The sequence below is a fragment of the Ursus arctos genome, unplaced genomic scaffold (genome assembly GCF_023065955.2).
Source record: "Ursus arctos isolate Adak ecotype North America unplaced genomic scaffold, UrsArc2.0 scaffold_16, whole genome shotgun sequence".
NCBI classification, from domain to species: Eukaryota; Metazoa; Chordata; class Mammalia; order Carnivora; family Ursidae; genus Ursus; species Ursus arctos.
Window position 1 is genome coordinate 30,162,947 of NW_026622830.1, and position 21,383 is coordinate 30,184,329.

At 44.4% G+C, this 21,383-nt stretch overlaps 1 protein-coding gene across 5 annotated transcripts in view; it reads right to left on the reverse strand.

Annotated features, from left to right (window-relative positions):
• The window catches only part of SLC23A2 (solute carrier family 23 member 2), a 131,066-nt gene extending 110,468 nt beyond the window's left edge, over window positions 1-20,598 (reverse strand). For 4 of the 5 annotated variants that reach the window (XM_044385703.3, XM_044385701.3, XM_057312654.1 and 1 more), the window contains exon 1: window positions 20,497-20,598. The gene's annotated coding sequence lies outside the window, so the exon portion shown is untranslated. The remainder of the gene's footprint in view (window positions 1-20,496) is intronic. The other variant, XM_044385702.3, reaches the window with a different exon arrangement.
• Between the last annotated feature and the right edge of the window lie 785 nt (window positions 20,599-21,383).

Genomic DNA, 21,383 nt, shown 5'->3' on the forward strand with positions numbered 1-21,383 from the left:
AATAATCAGAGAACGTCCGATTCTTTTTTTTTTTTTTTTAACATTTTATTTATTTATTTGACAGAGATAGAGACAGCCAGCGAGAGAGGGACCACAAGCAGGGGGAATGGGAGAGGAAGAAGTAGGCTCATAGCGGAGGAGCCTGGTGTGGGGCTTGATCCCAGAACGCCGGGATCACGCCCTGAGCCGAAGGCAGACGCTTAACTGCTGTGCCACCCAGGCACCCCAGAGAACGTCTGATTCTTGCACTTGGCCCCTGCCTCCTTTGACCCGCGGTTGATAAAGATACACTTGAATACTGTAAAAGCCTAACTGTTTCTATTGGAAATAGCCAGGCTTTGGTAGAGCAATCTTTTCACCATGCACCCTTGAGAGAGGAAAACTTAAGAATCACACCTTACAACTGGAGATTCCACCTACCGTAGAAGACACCTCTAGAAAGACTCTGCAGCCTCACTGGAAAGGGACTGCTAACCAACCCTTGTGCTGCCGAACTCCAGGCAACAGACTCTTGCATTCACCTGCCTTGTCTAAAGAAAGCCAACCCTGACTGGGCCTACACCGTCTGCCGACCTGAAAGTCAAGATTTCCCAGAAGTAAAGCAGATGGCGTCTGATGAGACGGCTTTCCCGAGGTGTCCAGACCAGGCCTGTTAGAAGGTTCGGGATTCACCAAGTCTCTCTTTTTCATCTGGACAATGAACAGATTCTGGATTCTTATCCAAAACTCATGGTTTCTGAATTGTCGACTTTACTGTAGTACGACCACATTTGGTTAGAACAGTTCTCTTGAGATAACAATACTGTTTTAAAGTGTCTTTTAAGTTTTGCTGTTTTGCAAAAAGCCCACCAGCTGCTGCTTCACCTGCACTGTGTCTTACCAAATGGGCTATTTCTCAGAGTGCTCCTGTCGTATCCATTATTCTGTTTTCATAACTGCTCAAAGGGTGACTTCTAGTAGGCACACGGGACTCTGGGTTTGCCTCCTGTAGGGGGAGCTTTTCTCCCCTAAATTGGAATCAGTGCCAATGAATAGTTTTAGTTGGCTGTTTTCAAAGATTTTATTTTTTTTAAGTAATCTCCACACCCAATGTGGGGCTCGAACTAACAACCCCGAGATCAACATTCCACCAACTGAGCCAGCCAGGTGCCCTCTAGATGGCTACTTTCAGATCTAGGGTCCTGGCTTAGAACCATCACACAATTCGGAACTGCCATGTTACTTTTGATTCTGTACTTGTTGTCTGTCAAACTTTTGTAAAAATGACGTACCCAGGCGCGCCTGGGTGGCTTGGTTGGTTAAGAGTCTGCCTTTGGCTCAGGTTATGTCCCAGGGTCCTGGGATTGAGCCCCGAGTCGGGAGGCGGCTTCTCCCTCTCCCATCTGCCTGCTGCTCCCCTTGCTTGTGCTCTATCAAATAAATAAAATCTTCCAAAAAAAGTGACGTACCCAATAAAGAGACGACATCCAACACTTACAGTCTTAATAAATATGCACTAGAGGTGGGAGATGCCTGACAGTTCTCCCTGCTCCCCCTGCTTGTTACTCAAATTTGACCTCAGTAGGTTTCCAATCTATAGAATGTTCCCCATAATGTGGGACATTACGCCCAGGAAAGGTCCTTCCTAGCACTGAGGGACAAAAGGCCACTGAATTAGAAGACTCCAACTGCGGTTCAGCAATGCTTTTGGGAAAAGATCTTGATCAAAAGGGGGAAAATGTGAAAATTTATAAAGGAAAACCTCACTAAAGTGGAGTCAGGAGGCTAGAGGGGGGAGTCAGTACCACCAAATGCCAATCATAGGAAGAATTGTCAATTACAACCCCAACAGAAGACTCTCAACAGGAAAGAATCATCAGTAACAGGCCCCAACAGAGGAAAACATACATAGTATCTCGTATAAGAAATTAACTACCCCTGCAACTCAGCCAAAGACAAACCCTCATCACCCTGAACTCCTGCTTTTCTCCAAAGGACTTTTGTTTAAAATAACCCCTTCCAACTTCCTCATTCACCATAAAATAACCTTTTTCTCCTTTGTTTGTTGGACATACCTTGTGTCCCCAAAGTTGCAGCTCTCAGTTAATAAACCCAAATAAACCCATTTTTGCTGGTAAAATAACTTTAATTTTTCAGGTTAATGTATCATACCTGTGCAATTTCATTTTCACAACAACCCTCGGAAACTACCAGGTCCACACTTTACAGGTAAGAAAACCCAAGAGGGGTGAGGCCTGGTCAAGGTCCTGGAGCTCCTACGAGATGTGACAGAATAGGGGTCAGAGCCCATCACGCCTGTGACAACTGAGCTTTATGACTCTACACTGCTTCCAATGCCACCACTACCATAAACTGGTGGTGCTGTATTTGTGGGGAAAACAGAACAGAAGATTCGATTACTTAAAAATCACCTTTTAAAGCCTCTTACAAATATACTGGGAGGGTGCTCATAAAAAAAGCTGGCTCATATTCTATTTATTAAGCTGGATTATCAATAGGTACACAGATGTTCATTTTATTGTTTTATATACACTTATACCTGTGCATATGTTTCACGGTTAAAAAAAAAAAAAAAAAAAAAAAACCCCAGAGCCTGACAAGCCAGCTGTCTCTGGAACACCCGGCACCAGTCAGGAACCTGCCCCACCATGGTAAAGAAAAACACAGGTGATGAGTTTAGCCAGATACCAACAAGTTTCTTGTTAGAAAACAGTTATGCTGGGGCGCCTGGGTGGCACAGTGGTTAGGCATCTGCCTTCGGCTCAGGGCGTGATCCCGGCGTTCTGGGATCGAGCCCCACATCAGGCTCTTCTGCTGTGAGCCTGCTTCTTCCTCTCCCACTCCCCCTGCTTGTGTTCCCTCTCTCGCTGGCTGTCTCTATCTCTTCCAATAAATAAATAAATTCTTAAAAAAAAACAACAGTTATGCTGCAAGTCTTTTTTTTTTTTTTTTTTTTTTTTTAATGCTGCGACTCTTTCTACTGTTTGTTCAGGAGCAAGTCTGCATCACAATCACTGACGGCTTTGAGGTAAACAAGCACACTAATGCCATCAGACTTGTACCAGTCCAGCCTTCAAGGAGCCTTCAGTGATCCTATTTTTTTTTTTAACGTCGGAAACTAAACATTGGTCTTTTGCCGTTTGGTACAAAAAAATTATTACTTGTTTTAACTGATGAGCATATGAATGGAGAAATTGTTCTTCCCTTGCATTCAAGGGGGAATAAAAAGGTAATTTATTTCCAAAAATAAAATCTTCATAACCATAAATCTATCCTAAGCTATGTTTATTAAAAATTTAGAGTCAGGAGAAAAGCACCAAGGCAACATCCATCAATGAAGATTAGTCAAGAAGAGGAATAATGGAAATAACATGGAAAAAAGTAAACAAAGAAATGCTTTAGAAGAACAGCTTATTTTCAGTTAAACTGAAATTATGTATGTTGTCCTTTGAGAAATGCAAGTTGCACAATATGTGTAGTATAATCCCATTTTTATTAAAAGTATAATTATATAGAACATATTTGTGGACACAAGAAAGGGCTGGAAAGGATAAAGATCAAACTGCCTTGAAGTGTAGGGGGTAAAAGAGGCTTGTGTGACTTTCAAAATTTGCTTTATCCAATTCTGACAAGTTAGAATTATTTTCCAACATGTGTATGCTTCTTCCGTAAATCCTTTAAAAGGCTGAAAAATATTAATTAAGAAAAAAGCTGCCATGAGGGCAAAGCTGCAAATTAGCAAAATGTCACTTTAGCTACGAGTCAGAGAAAAATCGTAAAGGGGCAAGTGCAGTACTATGACCCCGTGAAGATTTGTTTTTGGAAAGTATTTTTTAAGCTGATTAGTAAAACCAGTGTTTGGAAGGACTGGGTTTCTACTCCACTAGACTATCAGAGACCAAAACACAGAATCGGGTCAGATGTTCTAATACTGGAAAAATACAAATGTATTTGAGAGAGGAATTAAACAGGAGGAGCCACTCGACAAAAGCAAGACTGAGTTATCAGCGCGCATCCTTGAACTTCTGTCCCAGCACCAGTCAGCACGCCTCCCCTTTGTATGCCACCACACTCTGGAAATGCGAGGACCTGCCCTTTGCACACAAGGTTACAAGGCTGAGATCAAAGCACAGGCCCCTGCGAGCAGTTCAGAGGAAACGTCACTTGGAGCTCAGTGACGCAGCACCTGATTTCCCCCCAGTAAAAGCCACTCTGAACACACAAAAATACTCACAGCTCTTCTCTAGTTTCTTAATTGGGTTATGCAAAGGTACTACATGCTATGGTTTCCAGGTTTTGATTTCAGAGAAAAAACACAAAAAAATTTGGGGGGTGGGGATAACTATACACACACACACACACACACACACACACACACACACACACTGTTATCTCTGTATTTTACCATTTCCTTAAAAAAGGATGTTAATACTTAAGAAGCAGGAAGGATATAGCCCTGGGGCCAGTACCATTCACGGGCCAGAAACTGAGCAACCAAATCATTTTATCAATTCAGTAGATGCCAAAAAGGCTGACAAAATGCCTATTCCCAATTCAAAAAACACAAAACCTCTTTGTACACTTGCACAGGACAAAGACTATCTTCTGAAAACAAGGGCAAACACAAGATACTATATACTCATCATGCTTTTACATTGAGTTTGTATTTTTTAACTGACTTAAAAGAAGCACATGTATGTACCCCAAAATCGAGATGAAATGGGCAATTCTTTTAAAACAATTCTTTAAAATCCTGAACAAATAACAATACACAAATAGAGAAAATAACAAAATCAAAGAACTGTGCTCAAAAAAAGATACCAGGCTCAAGACAAATTTACAGGCCAGTTACATCCTAACCTTCCTGGTAACGAAATAGGAAATGGGAAACCTTCCCAATTCCTTCTGGGAAAACTGACAAGCTAACAAAGAAAGCACAAGAGAAAAAAACTGTATGTTAACTTCACTTGCCAGTCCTAGATTTTTTTTTTTTTCAACTTTTGCAAATGTGACATGCAAAGAATGACATCTGGTTTCAATCTTTATTTCTTTGATCCATGTATCTATAGTTCTCTTATGAACTGTTAAAGTGCCTTTTGTCCATTTTTTCAGTAGGTTTGATTTTTTTTTTTTTCTTATTCACATGTAAGAGCTCCTTACAAATTAAGGGCATAACCCTTTGTCATGTTGCAAATATTTTCCCCAGAAAAAGTAAATGACTGCTTTTTCCTCTCTGTTTGTATCACTTGAAATAAAGGATAGCTTTTTCATCTCTCTAAAGTCATATCTAGTATCTTTTTGCAATTGCTTCTAATACTTTTGTGCTTAGGAAGCCCCTCCTCATTCCAAGATCAGAGAAATATTCACCTTCATTTTCAGCTAGATGTTTTTGTCAAAATAATTTTTAAATCTTTAACATCCATCTCCTTTAAAAATGCATGTCCAGGGGCGCCTTGGTGGCTCAGCTGGTTAAGCAGCCGGCTCTTGGTTTCGGCTCAGGTCATGATCTCAGGGTCCTGGGATGGAGCCCTGCATTAGGCTCCCCGCTCAGCAGGGAGTCTGCTTGAGATTCTCTTCCTTTCCCTCTGCCTCTCCCCCTGCTTGTGTGTGTGCCCGCCCACTCTCGCTCTCTAATAAATAACTCTTTTAACAAAATAAAAATCCATATCCAAGAAAATCATTGCTCTAGGAAAATAACTAGATGAGTATAATCGTATTCACTTTAGTTGTACAACAAGTCAATGTCCAACATTTAAGGGCTGGCTAACTAAATTATGACAGCAAAATGCTTTATGATAAAACACTACAAAACCATTCAGGAAAAACAGTCATGCTCTGTTACTAAGTGGGGGAAGACGGGTGGGGGGGAGGCAGAACATCCCCCATTTTTATAGAAAAACTACACTTATTTGGTAAACCAGGCAGTCAAGACACTTTCCCTAAATATTAACAGTTATCCTCCCTGGGTGTCAGATTGCATGTGGTATCGTATTTCTATGCTTTTCTGTTTTACATTACCAATGAACTTGTATTGTATTTGTGATTAGGAAATAAAAGCTTAAAATTCATAAATACATATGCAAAACAAGCCACTAAAACTACTATTGCCCACATGCTTAAGTTGCAACTGTCTTTCAAAAAAATTAAAAATGCCTTTCCTTCGCTTAACACATTTAATCCCATATTACAAATAGGATAATAATGACTTAATTCAAGAAAAATGGAGGCTTGCCAATCTTCCTAATTACCCAAAGATCTAAGGAATAATGTCTGATTTATATTCCTGGCAAAATGACCAAATTAAAAACACAGCCCAATGATAATTATCAGTGGTAGTAAGTCAAGCTCATGCTTGGAACACAGACGGTTCCATTTTCCTTTTATAAACTGTGCCTTAGCATGTGAACAAGTAGGGCTGAGTTCAACTAAGCTGAAAAATTAACCCCAAAAGCTTCCCCATCAGACCTCTAATGCCCCCATCTCTCACTGAACAGCCCCATTCTCTGCCTACTGGTGCAGGGCGCTCCTTGACCCACCCAGACTCATTGACAACTCAAGGGGGCTACCCTGCTATTTCTCCGCGCCCCCCCCCCCCCCCCGCCCCGTCCTGGATCCCTTTCCGGGCCTCATTACTGTGGAAGACAGGAATAATTTTGGAGAAGAACCAGGGTGTGTGTGAAGAGGAATGACAAGATCCCCCCAGGGTCCTGCTAACCCCAGAACTTCCTAAAACTTTTCCAAAGTGTTTAGAATGATCTCAATTAGATAATACCTGTACTCAGATTGAAGTTAACTCAGGGTCAGAACTTTGAACTCGGAACCAGGGAAGACCTGGAGATGGTCTTGCCAGGGTCTCAGATAGGCTACTTCTCCCCAGATGTACCTGAGTACCAAGTACCAAGATGGTGCTCAATAAAAGCTGGGTGGGAGGATGAACACAAAGGGTAAATTAGAAATCCCACAGACCCACCCGCCAAGGGCAGTGAAGGGGCACAGAGGGGAAGCAGAGACTCACACCCAGTTAGAAGCAGCAGAACAGATTCCAAACCAGTCTCTTTCTCAATAGAACTGTGGAGAGGAAAAAATAACGCCTGGGTCGGCACAGAGAGCCCCTAGCTCCTGCTCTGAGCCCTGTGCTACATGTGTTATTAAATGCCCGCCCACGACCTCAGGAGGTAACAAGACTAACAAGGACTAAAAACTAGTTAGGACAAGCGCTTCCAGAGACCTGGAAAAAGACGAAGTCCATTATTTTGGAAAAAGCCTAAAGGATATAATTAGAAAGAGTTACTTGAGGCTATTATTGAAGTATGATGTAAAAGTCTCAATTTTTTAATAGTACCGACGCAAAAGTAAGGAATGAAAGAACAAGAACTCCATCAACCCAAAACAGATATCATACATGCCCAAAGGGAAAAGTACTAAACACCAAAAGTGTCGAAATTTAAAACTAGAGTGGAAAGCTTGTCAATGACATCTAGCCTCACTTTCTGGCTGTTTAGAATTAACAGCACCCAACTTCCAGGTGATCCCACTTAAAGTTCCCATTTATTGGGATCGGGATAGTGAAAATGTTCAAGTTCATGTTTAACTTTTTAAAATTGAGCTGATTGTTCCCATCATACTTTAAAAGACAAGCAGATTTTGGGGCGCCTGGGTGGCTCAGTTGTTAAGCGTCTGCCTTCGGCTCAGGGCGTGGTCCTGGGATCAAGCCCCACGTCAGGCTCTTCCCCTGGGAGCCTGCTTCTTCCTCTCCCACTCCCCCTGCCTGTGTTCCCTCTCTCACTGGCTGTCTCTCTCACTCTGTCAAATAAATAAATAAAATCTTAAAAAAAAAAAAAGACAAGCAGATATGAAATCTAAAAAATCTCTTAAGCAAAATCACATTCTGACAGATTTTTATTCATCTTTAAGAAAAACATTTCATTTGAAACTTTAGAGTCTGAAAAATGAGGTTTTTTTTTTTTTTTTTGAAAACTAAAGCCCTAAAAATGATCTACAAATAAAACTTCTTGGACACATCATAAAAATACAAGACAAATTGGGAAACATATTTGCAACATTTACTAAAGTGCTAATATCCTTGCTATAAAAAGAACTGCTATAAAAGACTGGGAAAAAGATGGGAACACAAAACTAGAAAAACTGCTAAAGGAAATAAATAAGCCAAACAAAATATAAATGGCCCAAAAAACTCAGATGTGTTCAAATTCACTAGTTACCAAAGAAAAGCAGAATAAACATAATGATTCTATTCTTTGCCCAAACTGGTTTAAAAAAAAGGGGGGGGGGGAGAACAGGAAAATTTATAGCAATAATTCCCAGTACATTAACCTGGATGCAGTAAGCATCTTGCATATACGTTATGTAACAAAGCCTTAAAAATACAAATGATGTCCCTTCCAAAAAAGTGGTCTAAAGAAATAATCTGAAAAATGCACACAGATTTCCATACAAGGCTGTTCACTATTGTATTATGTTCACCACAGCAAAAAACGGCTCATAAGCTAAATGCCCAACAATAGAAGGATTTGTCAAATAAAACATGATGCATTCAGCACAAATGAGCTGTTAAAAGCCACGTTTTAAAGGGCTATTTAATGATTTAGTCATATGCCTAAGGTACACTGCTAAATTAAAACAAAATAAAACAAAAAAAACTGGTTCAAATAACCCCTGTATCTCTATTTCAAAATACAAATATACATGTGTGCATATGTACATGTATACAAAAAACTTTACTTTCAAATAAACAAGAAAAAAATATTCAATGAGTAAAATAAGCTATTTTATGTGCGTTTCCACCACAGTCTTAATATTCCTTAATATTCTAACACAGGACATCAGTCTCACTTTCAGGTATTTTTTCCAGTACTTCTGACCTTAATTCTGATCAATTCTGACCAATACCTCCATATACTTCAATAGTAATTCTAACCAATAGTTTTGGTGTTCTTTATACAACAATCCCTAAAATAGCTGTGCATTTCCTGCATATTATTCTCAAATCAGTCCATTTCCTATCGCAGAAAAGCAGAAGACGCAAAAATTCCTGAGAAATGACATTCCCCAGGGACTGCTCTATCCTTGCTCTCTATACAGACCATAGACAACTATATACACCCAGGAGAAAGTCAAAAGCAAAATCCTTTTATTTCTCAGGAAAACAGTGTCAATGGTCAGATTAAATACAGAAAAAGTACACAGACCTCTCTAGCACATTCTTCACCAAAGTGACCAAATGTTTCACACATGCAGCTCTACAGCCAGCAATATGCACACTTCCATCCCATAGTACGTTCAGTCAACTACGCACAGGCTCTACAAGGGGTAAATACCTGCACTTGACTTCACTTAGAGCAATGGTTCTCAATCCTGACTGCACACTGGAATCACCTGGGAATTTTTTTTTTCCCCTTAACCCCAATAGTTAGGCTATAGTCCTGATCAAGTGCACTTTAGTCTCTGGGATGAGACCACATAGCTGTATTTTTAAAGTTCTCCAGATGATTCCAACTTGCTGTCAAGGTTGAGGACCATTAACCTGAAGCATATTTTTCAAACAATAAATTAACAACCCATGAACATGAATAGAGAAATCAATTCAGGGAGCTGGGTCCGGCAATTATTTTAACTAAAAAAATAAGAATGGAACGGACTGGAAAAGGCTAAAATATATAAACGCATCGCTCAGGGTTGCCTGGGTGGCTCAGTTGTTAAACGTCTGCCTTCGGCTCAGGGCGTGATCCCAGAGTCCTGGGATCAAGCCCCACATCGGGCTCCCTGCTCCACTGGGAGCCTGCTTCTTCCTCTCCCACTCCCCCCTGCTTGTGTTCCCTCTCTCGCTGGCTCTCTGTCAAATAAATAAATAAAATCTTTTAAAAAAATGCATTGCTCCTAGTGCAAACAGATATCATCTCATGAAAATTTTCAGTTAAAAATATGTAGTTCTTGGCAATGCTATCGAGACTGATCTACAGATTCAATGCAATCACTATCAAAATCCCATCTGCCTTCCTGGTGAAAATTGACAAAATGATCCTAAAATTCAAATAAAAATGCAAAGGACCCAGAATAGCCAAAACAATCTTAAGAACAAAACTGGAGGACTCATGCTTTCCAATTTCAAAACTTAATACAAAGCTATAGTAATTAAGACATCCCAGTATAAGGATGGACAAATAAATCTATGGGACAGAAGAGAGAATCCAGAAATAAACCGTAACATTTATGGTGAGGTGATTTTCAACAAGGATGCCAGGGGAATTCAATGAGGAAAAAATAGTCTTCAACAAATGGTGCTGAGAGAACTGGAAATCACACATAAAGGAATGAAGTCAGACCCCTATCTCACGCCATATACAAAAATTAACTCAAAACCAATTGACCAAAATCTGAAAGATAAAACTTTTGTAAAACTCTTAGGGGCGCATGACTGGGTCAGTTGGAAGGGTATGCAGCTCTTGATCTCGGGTTCATGATTTTGAGCCCCAAGTCAGGTACAGACTATTTAAATAAATTAAAAAATAAAACATAAAATATAGGAAAAGGTAAATCTTTGCGACTCTGAGTTAGGCAATGGTTTCTTAGATATGACACCAAAAGCACAAGCAACAACAACAACAAAATAGGTAACTGAGACTTCACCAGAATTACAAACTTGTGTTTTGGGCGGCTGGGTGGCTCGGTCAGTTAAGCATTCGGGTCTTGATTTCGGCTCTGGTCATGATCTCAGGGTGATGAGATCTGAGCCCCAAGGCAGGCTCTGTGCTCAGTGGAGAGTCCGCTTGAGATTCTTACCCTCTCCCTCTGCCCCTCACCTTGCTTGCGCTCTAAAATAAAACTTTTGCTTCAAAAGGACATCAGAAAGTAAAAGGTAACCCATAAAATGGGGAAAATTTATAAAACTTTATATCAGATAAGAGACTGGTAAATAAAACATTAGCAATAAAAAGACAATGACCCAATTTAAAAGATGGGCAAAGGATTTGAACAGACATTTCTCCAAAGACATTATATAAAGGGCCAATAAGCACATGAAAAGAGGCTCCCCCCTTAGTCATTAGGGAAATGCCAATGAAATCCACAATGAGATAACACTTCATACCCACTAGAATGGCCATAACCGAACAGACAGGCAATAACAAGTGTCGGTGAAGATGTGGAGAAATTGCAACTGTCATATTGCCGACCCACCTACCTTGGAAAAGTCTGGCAGTTCCTGAAAATGCTAAACATAGAATTATCATATATCACACTTTGATATTTACCCGAAGAACAGAAGTGTGATCACACAAACACACGTATGGGAACATGCACAGAAGCATTATTCATAGCAGCTACGATGCAGAAACACCCCAAGTGTCCGTCAACTAATAAAGTAGCACTGACACATGCCACAGCATGGATAACTCATGAAAACATGCTAAAAGCCCATCACGAAAGAGCACATATGGTAGAATTCCATTTATATGAAAAATCTAGATAAAGCAAATCCACAGAAACAATGTAGGTTAGTGGCTGCCAGAGGCTGAGGGGAAAAATGGGGACAGACCACTAATAGGTACGGGGTTTTCTTTGGGGGCTGATAAAAATGGTTTGAAAATGAGATAGTGGTGGTGGCTACAACTCAGTGAATATACTAAAACAACTGAAGCATACCCTTTAAAAAGGCAGGTTTTATGGAATAACAACTCAATAAAGCTTTTGTTTTTTGTTTTTTTGATTTTTTTGCAGTTCATTCTGTGTCAAGAGCTCCTTCCCATCATGTCCTCAGAACGTCACGCAGTTCCTCTACCACAGGACAGTATGGATAAATAACCTTTCCAACTCACAGGCGGAGTCGTGTATGGATTTCGTGACCAAATCACAAAATCAATTCAGGGCATCACAACTAATTTTTTCACAAAATAGGAGTAGAATATTTCAGAATACACAGCATACAAAGTTATGTATGTTTTTTGTGAAACTCGTTTGAGATGCCCACAAGCAAACCTGATGTATATATATATACTTAGCAGTGAGTCAGTCAAAACAAAGTCTGGAAAATGCATTTTAGGAGTTGACTGACACCTATTCAAAACAACAACAACAACAACAAAATAAGTATGAGATCTTAAGAGTTGAAAACAGAAATTGAAAAAAAAAAAAAAATGCCGAAGCCGCTCTGGAGCATTGCCCTACGCACTGAACTAGACGCTAAGAAAAGTGAGCTGGACCCCGTCTGCTTCTACTGCCCAAGTCATAATAGAAGATTCCCTACCCCGTCCACCCCCGCCAGGGATTCCAAGGGGTTCAGAGCAGCATCTGGGGCCCTGGTCGGGGAGCCCACGGCGGACCCCACAGGGAGCTCAAGAGGCGAGCGTGCAAACCCATCACTTGAAACTGCGGGGGAGGGGGCTGCAGGTTGGGCAGCCTGGATGTGCAGGGCCTGAACTCACACCAGGTGTCAGGAAGCAGGTGCAAAAAGCAGAGTTTCAACAGAAGAGGCAAATCGAGATTGCTCTTCACAGGGACGAAAGAGAAAGGAAGGGAAACAAGAAGCCACAAAAACTTCTCTGAGGGAGAGCACATTTTCAAAGACGGTGGGTCAGAATCCCGGCCACAAAAGATGCCAGCAGCTGCACAATACGACAGCATGGTCAGAAAATAGAAGCCCTTGGGATGAACCTGAAGATAAGATAGAACTCCTGTAATTCCTCCTGGCAAGATATTTGAGGTCATCCTCAAATCAGCAGGGGAACTGAACTTCCTTGGAGAATTACCACAATAACAGGGACAGATTCTGCCAAGGATTTTTGTGGTACACAAAATTCCGGGGTCAATGTCAAGGTGACGAACTTTGTTCCTTCAAAAACATTATGTATATATAGTACTACAATTTACTGAAAAAGACCTTGAGAAGAGGACACTTCTTCAATATCAACAAAGATTATATACAATAATGCATTCCAGTAAAAACTGACTAAAAGGACTGTTACATTAAAACCTGTTTTATAAATACTCTATAATTTATTCAGAAAAAGAAACGTATGGGGCGCCTGACTGGCTCAGTGAGGAGAGCGTGCAACTCTTGATATCAGGGTAGTGAGTTCAAGCCCTGTGGTGGGCGCAGAGCCTACTTCAAGAAAAAAAGGAAGGAAGGAAGGAAGCAAAGGGAAAGAGAGAAGGAGGGAAAAGGAAAAGAGAAACGTATAAGAAAAAAAACCAAATGGGGGCTCCTGGGTGGCTCAGTAGGTTAAGCATCTGACTTTGGCTCAGCTCATGATCTTCGGGTCCTGGGATCGAGCCCCATGTAGGGCTCCCTACTCAGCAGGGAGTCCACTTGAGATTCTCTCTCTCCCTCTCCCTCTGCCCCTCCCCCTTATAAGTTCTCTAAATAAATAAATCTTAAAAAAAAAATAACTTTTTATTTTGTTAGGATACAGATTTTAGCTAATGGCCCTGAGTAATACAGGTGGTTGGTTGTAAGATACGTAGACTGCAATCAGGTACTTTCTCTATTCCTGCTCTTTATCAGTGGGAGGAAGGGAGGAGCAAGGGGAAATCACCCCATTCTAAGTAACTATTTTTAAATAAGGAGCAATAAACAAGTAATCTGCAGACATTTATTAGCAAAAACAATCTAGAAAAATGAAAGCTATAAAAGATCTACATAAACCCAAAGATTTATGCTCATGGACAGAACAATTCAATATTATAAAGATAAAAAGTCTCCCCGAATTTATATACATTTAATAAAATTTCCCATTAAGTTATTTTGAAACCCTAAACTGAAAAATCCAGGATTAAAAAAAAAGAAAGAAAAGAGCATAGGCATCACCAGACAGTAAAGCCTACTATAGAGTCATTACAATGATGAAAATAGCAAGGTCATGGCAAAGGAGTAGCCAGATAAATGGAATAATATAGCAAGTTCCACAACAGATCTGAGGATTCAGCACATGATTAAGGTGTCATTTTAATTTAATAAGACAAGGATGAATTAATGAATAAATGGTGCTGGAAAAAATGTAGAGGAAAAAAAAATCCTTACTCCATGCCACACTCCAATACAAGTATTAAATAACAGCCAAATGTTTTTTAAAAGAACAAACATATAAAGGAATATTAATAAAATCTTGGGGTAGAGGAGGCACGAGAAGGAAAAAGACTGACAGATCTGCATTCAAAGCATAGACAAATATTTGCAACTTATGACAAAAAATGCAAATCTTAATGGCTTATTTCTCAAACTGAGTGAAAGTAGGATTAAAATAACACATCCAGTAGCATCAACTTTACTCAAAGATTAAGGAGGAAAAATGTTTCATATTAAACCAAGCACTGATGTTTCTGGAGTAGAATAAAAAAGTCATGTTATTTTTAGATAAAACAGAAGACTTAAAAGAAGTGCCATCCTTGTTATACTCCCTAACACTTCAAAATATGCATATATTCCCCATACCATACTTCTGTGGAATCATTTGTGAATCGGTGTCTTAATATATAAAGAGTTCTCGATGATACAATATGAATTCAATAGAAAGTGTCCAGCACTGATGTCATCCATACCACTCTGAAGCAGAGGTAATCAAACTTTTTTTTTTTAAAGATTTTATTTATTTATTCGACAGAGATAGAGACAGCCAGTGAGAGAGGGAACACAAGCAGGGGGAGTGGGAGAGGAAGAAGCAGGCTCATAGCGGAGGAGCCTGATGTGGGGCTTGATCCCAAAACGCCGGGATCACGTCCTGAGCCGACTGCAGATGCTTAACTGCTGTGCCACCCAGGTGCCCCCAAACTCTTTTTTTTTTTTTAAAGATTTTATTTATTTATTTGACAGAGATAGAGACAGCCAGCGAGAGAGGGAACACAAGCAGGGGGAGTGGGAGAGGAAGAGCGGGCTCCCAGCAGAGGAGCCTGATGTGGGGCTCGATCCCATAACGCCGGGATCATGCCCTGAGCCAAAGGCAGATGCTTAACCGCTGTGCCACCCAGGCGCCCCCAAACTCTTTTTATAAAGGGCCAGAGAGCAAGTATTTCAGGCCTGCAGGTCATATGGTGTCTTGAATGCACATGGCTGTGTTGCAGTAAAACTTGATTTACCAGAATGGGTGCCAGTGGTTCTCTCAGGGGCAGCATCCGAAATGCAAATTATCGGCCCCCACCCCAGACCTTCTGAATGAGAAACTCTCCAGTTTGAGTTCTACCACGTCAGACAAGGAAGACATCGGAACCCCAAGCCAGTGGATTTGCCTTTGGAGACAGCAAAGGATTTCAGCCAGCACTGCGGAGGGGACGAGAAAACCAAACGGATTTGAGGGCTGAAATTCCAACTACAGTAGCCATACATGAGGAACAGCGTTTCCAGCAGTGCTCTCCATCAGAAGACGGGTGGAGAAGACCAACCACAGAGTCCTAACACCACGGCCTCCTTGATGAAGGGATGGTCCAGAATGAAAACGCTAATGCAAGTTTAATTAAATGAAGCTGGTGGCAAAGGGATGCCACCTCAAAGGGAGACCACATTAAAAAAAAGGTCTATGTGTCGGGGTTGGGAGGGCGGGGGGGATTATGGAAGATTCCTACAGGAAATGCCAGGGGGAACTAACTGAAGAACAAAGGACCCGGGGCGCCTGGCTGGCTCAGTCAGCGGAGCGTGCGACTCTCAATCTCAGTCGGGGTTGTGGGTTCGAGCACTATGTTGGACATTGGGTGTAGAAGTTACTTAAAAAAATAAAATCTTAAAAAATAAATAAAGGTGGTGCAAAGGAATGAAAAACAGGCCAGATAAGAGAAAGGCGGGGGGGGGGGGGGGACTTAGCAAGAAGGATCCAGACCTCAGCTATAAAGTGAGAACCAGAGTAATTAATACCCATTTTCTAGGGCGGCCATGATCAAAGGCCATTAGTGACCACAGGAGGTCCTAGGCAGAGCACCTGGCACCCAACACTAGCTTCTCTAGCCTCTTCTATGCCAACAGGAACTTACAAACTCAGAGCTTCAGACAAGACCTGGCAAGGGTATTCTATCACTGAGGGTCCTGGATTACTGGAGCTTAAGAGTAGAAATCAAGACCCAAGAGTTAACTCAGGTAAGTTAACCAAACTCCAATTTCTTCACTGGTAAAATGCGGCCCAGAACAGCTCTACCTGCCAGTTGCTGGGACTAACACTATTGACCTCAAGTGCTCAGCACAGAGCCGATGTGCCCAGGCCCCAGCTCAGGCAGTCCACTGTCCAGTCTTCCTTGGGTCCGCTCTACTGCCTGGAGAGGCTCCTAGAGGAGAAGTGCATTTTATTAAACTGCGCTCACATTCAGCTTGGAAGATGGGGGATTCAGCTCTGTAAGACTCATGTTGAGGGTGAACTGGGAGGGAGGGAGCCACCTAGATGGGTGAGCCTCCACCAGGCACTCAAAGACCCCCAGGGCAACAGACACGAGCAAGCGGCTTTGGGCAGAACCTGTGGCAAGAACTGTGAATGAAGAAGGCTTCCCTGACCGCTGACCAGAGAGAGCCACGGTTCGGGGCAGCCAAGCAAGCAACAGCCCACGGCAACTCTGACCCCTCACTGAAGGACTCACTGAGGCTGCAGAGAAACAATGAATAAGAAAAAAGCGGAGTCAAAACGGTGGCCAACAGAAAGGGTTGGCTGCAACCTGAAGCTACTGAACAGTGCACAGCAGTGAGGACACTTGACTCAAGTCCTAAGTACGATCCTCTGTGAAATTATCCATTGTTCTCTCCCGCGTTCATTACATACACTTGAATCCTCAGATGTTTCTGTATGGAGCGTGTACGCAGACCATGCCTGCCACACTTCCTGGGATAGAGGAATTTCCAAAGGTCATTTTTGATGAATCCCGCTCTTTGCTTTTTGTGCTATCTTTAGATTCTAGGCCTGCATAACATGCAACCCCACTGAAGCAGTGCGAGAAATGGTTATTGAATCAATGAGTAGCTGGAACTCTCCTTCATGGAGTACATTTTCAGAGGGCCTTAGAAGCCACCTACACCTGCGGTCAGAGGAGAGAATTAAGACTACGGACAACGAGAAGTTCTCAAAAAGATTTACACTTCCCTGGAGGCAGAGCTCCCCCCAAACACCCACTCCCTCCCTTTATGACCGCATTTGGGTTTGTCAGGTTGGCATGACGACATGCCCTATACCTGCTCCTCAGCCATCTCAGACACCTTGGGTTCCTTTCATTCTCGGAGCTCAGGACAGAAATTTGGACATTACCCTCAACTCTTTTGTACACCACCACCCCCACCTCACATATCTGGTCTATCAGCAATCTCCTCAGCCCCACCCAGACTCCCATCACTTCTCACCACCTCCCCAGCTACCTTCCATCACCCTGGTCTGACCACCACCCTCAGCCCTCACCCAGGGGCTCACCCTGCTGCCCCGCCCTCCCTGCTTCTAGTTGACTCTCAAACAGCAGTAACCAGCGTGTCCTGTTAAAAGCTAGGTCAGTCCCTCAAAACCCTCCACCGGCTCCCATTCCCCTCAAAGTAAAATCCATAGGCCTTACTGTCACATGGCCTTACAGGATTCAACTCCCATTGTCTCTTTGACCTCAAAACCAAACGCTCTCCTCCTGCCTCAGGGCCTTTGCATCTGCTGCATCCTCCACTGGGAATGTTCTGCCTTCAGATATCCACATGACTCATTTCCTTCACATCTTCACTCAAAGGTGACTCAGGCCTTCCCTGTCTATCCTTCCTAAAATTTCAACTCCCACGCCCAACACTTAATACCCTCAATCCTGCCAGATTCTTCTTCAGGGCATGAAATCTCTTTGCCTCCTCACCAGAGTGTGAGCTCCATGTGGGCAGAGAATCTCCAAGCAGCAACCAGAGCACCAAAAACATTGCCTAGCACACAGTGGGTTCTCAATGAATGTACTAAATATGTGAAAGTCCAAGGAAAAGTATAAGCCACAAGCAAACCTCAATTATTCGAGAGTCAACAATCTAGAACCTGTGACAAAATAACAGGCGAGAAATAGAAAGCTGGGGAGAAAAGGAAGACAGTGCCATAAAGCACACACAGGGCTCCTTTAAATCCTGTGTCAGTAATGCACAGCTTAACCTGGAGCAGGAATGTTCCCTAGCAAAAGAATAAAAGCCCAGACAGGCGGCCCTCTGAGGAGAGAATAACTGGAAGAACAGCAGGGAGCAAAAATGAATTAATGAGGTTATCCGGCGTCGGGAACGGACTAGTGTGTTGGGAGTTTTATAGGCAAGGCCTGGAAACAGGTCAGGGAAGGACTGTAAAATGTTTAAATTAAAAAAAAAAAGCCTAAGAGGATTAAATAAAAATAAGTTTTTAAAAAGCTTTCATTTACAAGTACAAAGCACTATGTAATTGCAAATTATGACTGCTGCCTTTTAATTCCCTTAAGCAAAATGCGAAAATTCGCATTTGGTGCCAGAAAGGAGTCCCCAAAAGGATCCCAGCTTTGTCTTTAGAGACACTGAACAGGATGGCAATAGCCCCAACTCAGGATTTCTAATATCCCAGACTTTAGGCTCCTTGAGGGCAAAAGACTGAGTGTTAGTCAACAATTATTTGTTCAACAGCACCTGGCACCAAATTGGCAAGTAGACTAACAGAAGCTCGCTCCTGTGACACCGAACTCCTGCACTCCTAAGACCTCTAGCCTTTGCTACACAGACGCGACAGGCAGTGTGGCTGGCATGAAACCTAGCAAAACCCTCTACAGTATTCTAGCCAAGTACTTTCATAAGCATTTTTGAAACATCCTAACAGACATTAAAACTCAGCTTAATTAACTTTGCCACAGTCAGAAAATACAACTGCCATGCAACCATGTGAAAAAAGAAAAAAACAAACTGTCAATACGTAAAGTTCCTGAAATACCTCTTTCCTTAAAAAAAGAAAAAAAAAATCACTCCCCACTCAGACCAAAAAAACCAACAGAAATGCCCTGGAATTCAAAGAAAGAAGCCGGTAGCCATTTTGACAAAGGAAATGGTCTAGAAAGCAGATAGCTCACGCACAGGCTGTCTCAGGCTGTCAGGTGAAACAGGTAGCTTGGCTGGACACACCTGCTCACCTCCTTTCAACTAACAGGTGTGCCATGAGGGCTTACACCGCACACCCACTGCCAGCCATTTAAAAGGCTGCTGCCCAAACGCTATTAAATTCTGGATAAGTGAAAAGAGACCACTAGGGACAGGTTCACAAGTGATCCTGCCAGAGTCAACCATAACCCAGTACAGAATTCCGAATCTCTGAGCTGAAAGGCCCTTTATAAATCTCACCAGATTCCAACACCTTTGGGGCTATCCAAGCAAAGTCATCTGCGAAGGTAAAAAGGCAGGTGTAGACAACTGGAAACGGTGAGGCCCCAGCCCAAAGGCATTCAAATGCAAAAACATAAAAATAAAAAAGCTTCAGCTACCCCTGATTCTTGTCTCTGGCTTTAGAGAGGAAGAAACTGGCCGGGAGAAGTCACATGGCCAATTAATGACAGCTCAAACCAGACTGCCTCGGGACTCCCGGTCCCATGTCCTCGCACATCACCAGCCTTCTCAGCACACCCAAACGTCAGCAGGGACAGCATCTTCCCCCTCCCATCTTCCAGCATTGCAAGAATAAAAGTAACAGCCTCTGCTGACGCCCCAGACCCAGAAATCCCTTATGGGTGACTTTCTTCCACCTGCAATTGCCCTCATTTACCCTTTGCCCTGACAATCAAGAATTTCTCATCAGTCACGCTTAAAACCCCCTGCCTGTAGGCCGAGTTCCTGTCAGCTACCCACTCAAGGGTATACCCAGAGTCAAAGGAAGGAGAAAATTCTGAGCCCTTAAAGTAGTCACACTCGAAAATGTCAATTTCTCCTTCCAGCAAGGTAGCAACAAGGGGAATTCGTGACCGCCGGGGGAACAGGCCGGAGAGAAAGGCCCTGGGGTCCGAGCAGCGGCTTCTAAAATTACTTGGCGCAGCCTTTGTAGGAGAGAAGAAAGCAAAAAATGTACGAGGCACCCCCCCCACCCCGCCGCCCTCCTGATAGCCCTGAATTCCGGGGGCACGGGGATGCCCGCGCGCACCTCCCGAGGAGGGACAAGGGGAGAGCGACCCCAGGACGCGCGGGCCGAGGGCCCGGGAGGAGGCTGCGACGGCGGCCAGCCCGGTCCCGGGGGACCCACTTGCCTCCCCGCGGCGCGGCCTGAGGGCCCGAGCGCGCTGCGGCTCCCGGGGCGGGCAGGGTGAGCGCCCAGGGGCCCGACCGGGCCCGGTGGGGCGGCGGAGACTGGGGGGTCGCCGGGCATCCCCGGGCCCCGCGGCCAGCTTGGCCCGCGGGTGCGGGGACCCGGGGGACCGGCCGGGGCTGGGGGGGCGCAGGCCGCGCCGCGGGGCCGGTGACAGCGCGCGGGGGCCGTGCCAGGCCGGCCTCGTGGGCGCGGCGGGCACCTCGCGGCCCGGCCCTGCAGGTGCGGCTCGCGGGCCGGGCGGGGGGCGCGGCGGGCCGGCTCTCACCTGGCTGCAGCTCGCTGGGCTCCCGTCCTGCCGCCGCGCCTCGGCGCCGCAGTGCCCGCCGCCGCCGCCGCCTCCGGTCCCCGCGACAGCCGCCTGCAAAATGGCGCCGCGGAGGGGCGGGCCGGGGGCGGGGAGCTGCGGAGCCGCCCGCCCCCGCGCCGGCCCGGGACCCACCTCCCTCTCCGCCCCCGACCCCCCGCCCACCGGCCTCCCCCCAGGGGAGGGGCTGCCCCCCTCTCCCGCGGGGCCCCGGGCGGGGCAGTCGGCCCCCACCCCTGCCGCCCCCCGCGGCGTTCCCTGAGCGCACCCCCCCTCCCACGTCCCTTTCAGCTCCCTCCCCGGCGTGGAAATCGCCCCCCTTCTCGCGCCTTCCCGCCACACCTGCTCCTGGGGCCCACCTGGAGCCGAGCGCCCGCCCGGAGTCTCCCCCTCCTGGCTCCCCCCTTTTACCCTGCCTGACACGGAGCCCTGTCATCGCTGCAGGAAGATAATCGTGCAGTTGGCGCGGTACATTGGGCTAGGGGGCTGGAGGTTTTAAGGCAATTTCGCCGTTTCTCGGGTTAGGCCGGCAGGTTTTTTAACTTACTGGAGGAGAGGTCCTCATTACATCATGCAGACACGGTAACACAGCCCGAGGTTTCTCAGGCTCCACTGCCCTGGGGCTCGTGTTTAGCTGCAGGTTGTGATTCGGCGGGTCTGGGGTGCAGCCCGAGATTTTGCATTTCTAAAAAGCCCCTGGGGTGATGCCACTGGGTTGGGGCCGCTGAGCGGAAGGGCTACGGGTAAAATTGAGCGCATCGCAACCACAGCTTGAGCGCTCCGGGGAGACGCACGTGGTTGGGCCCCACCCCCCGGGCTGCTGAGGCCCGAGGTCCGGAGCGAGAGGA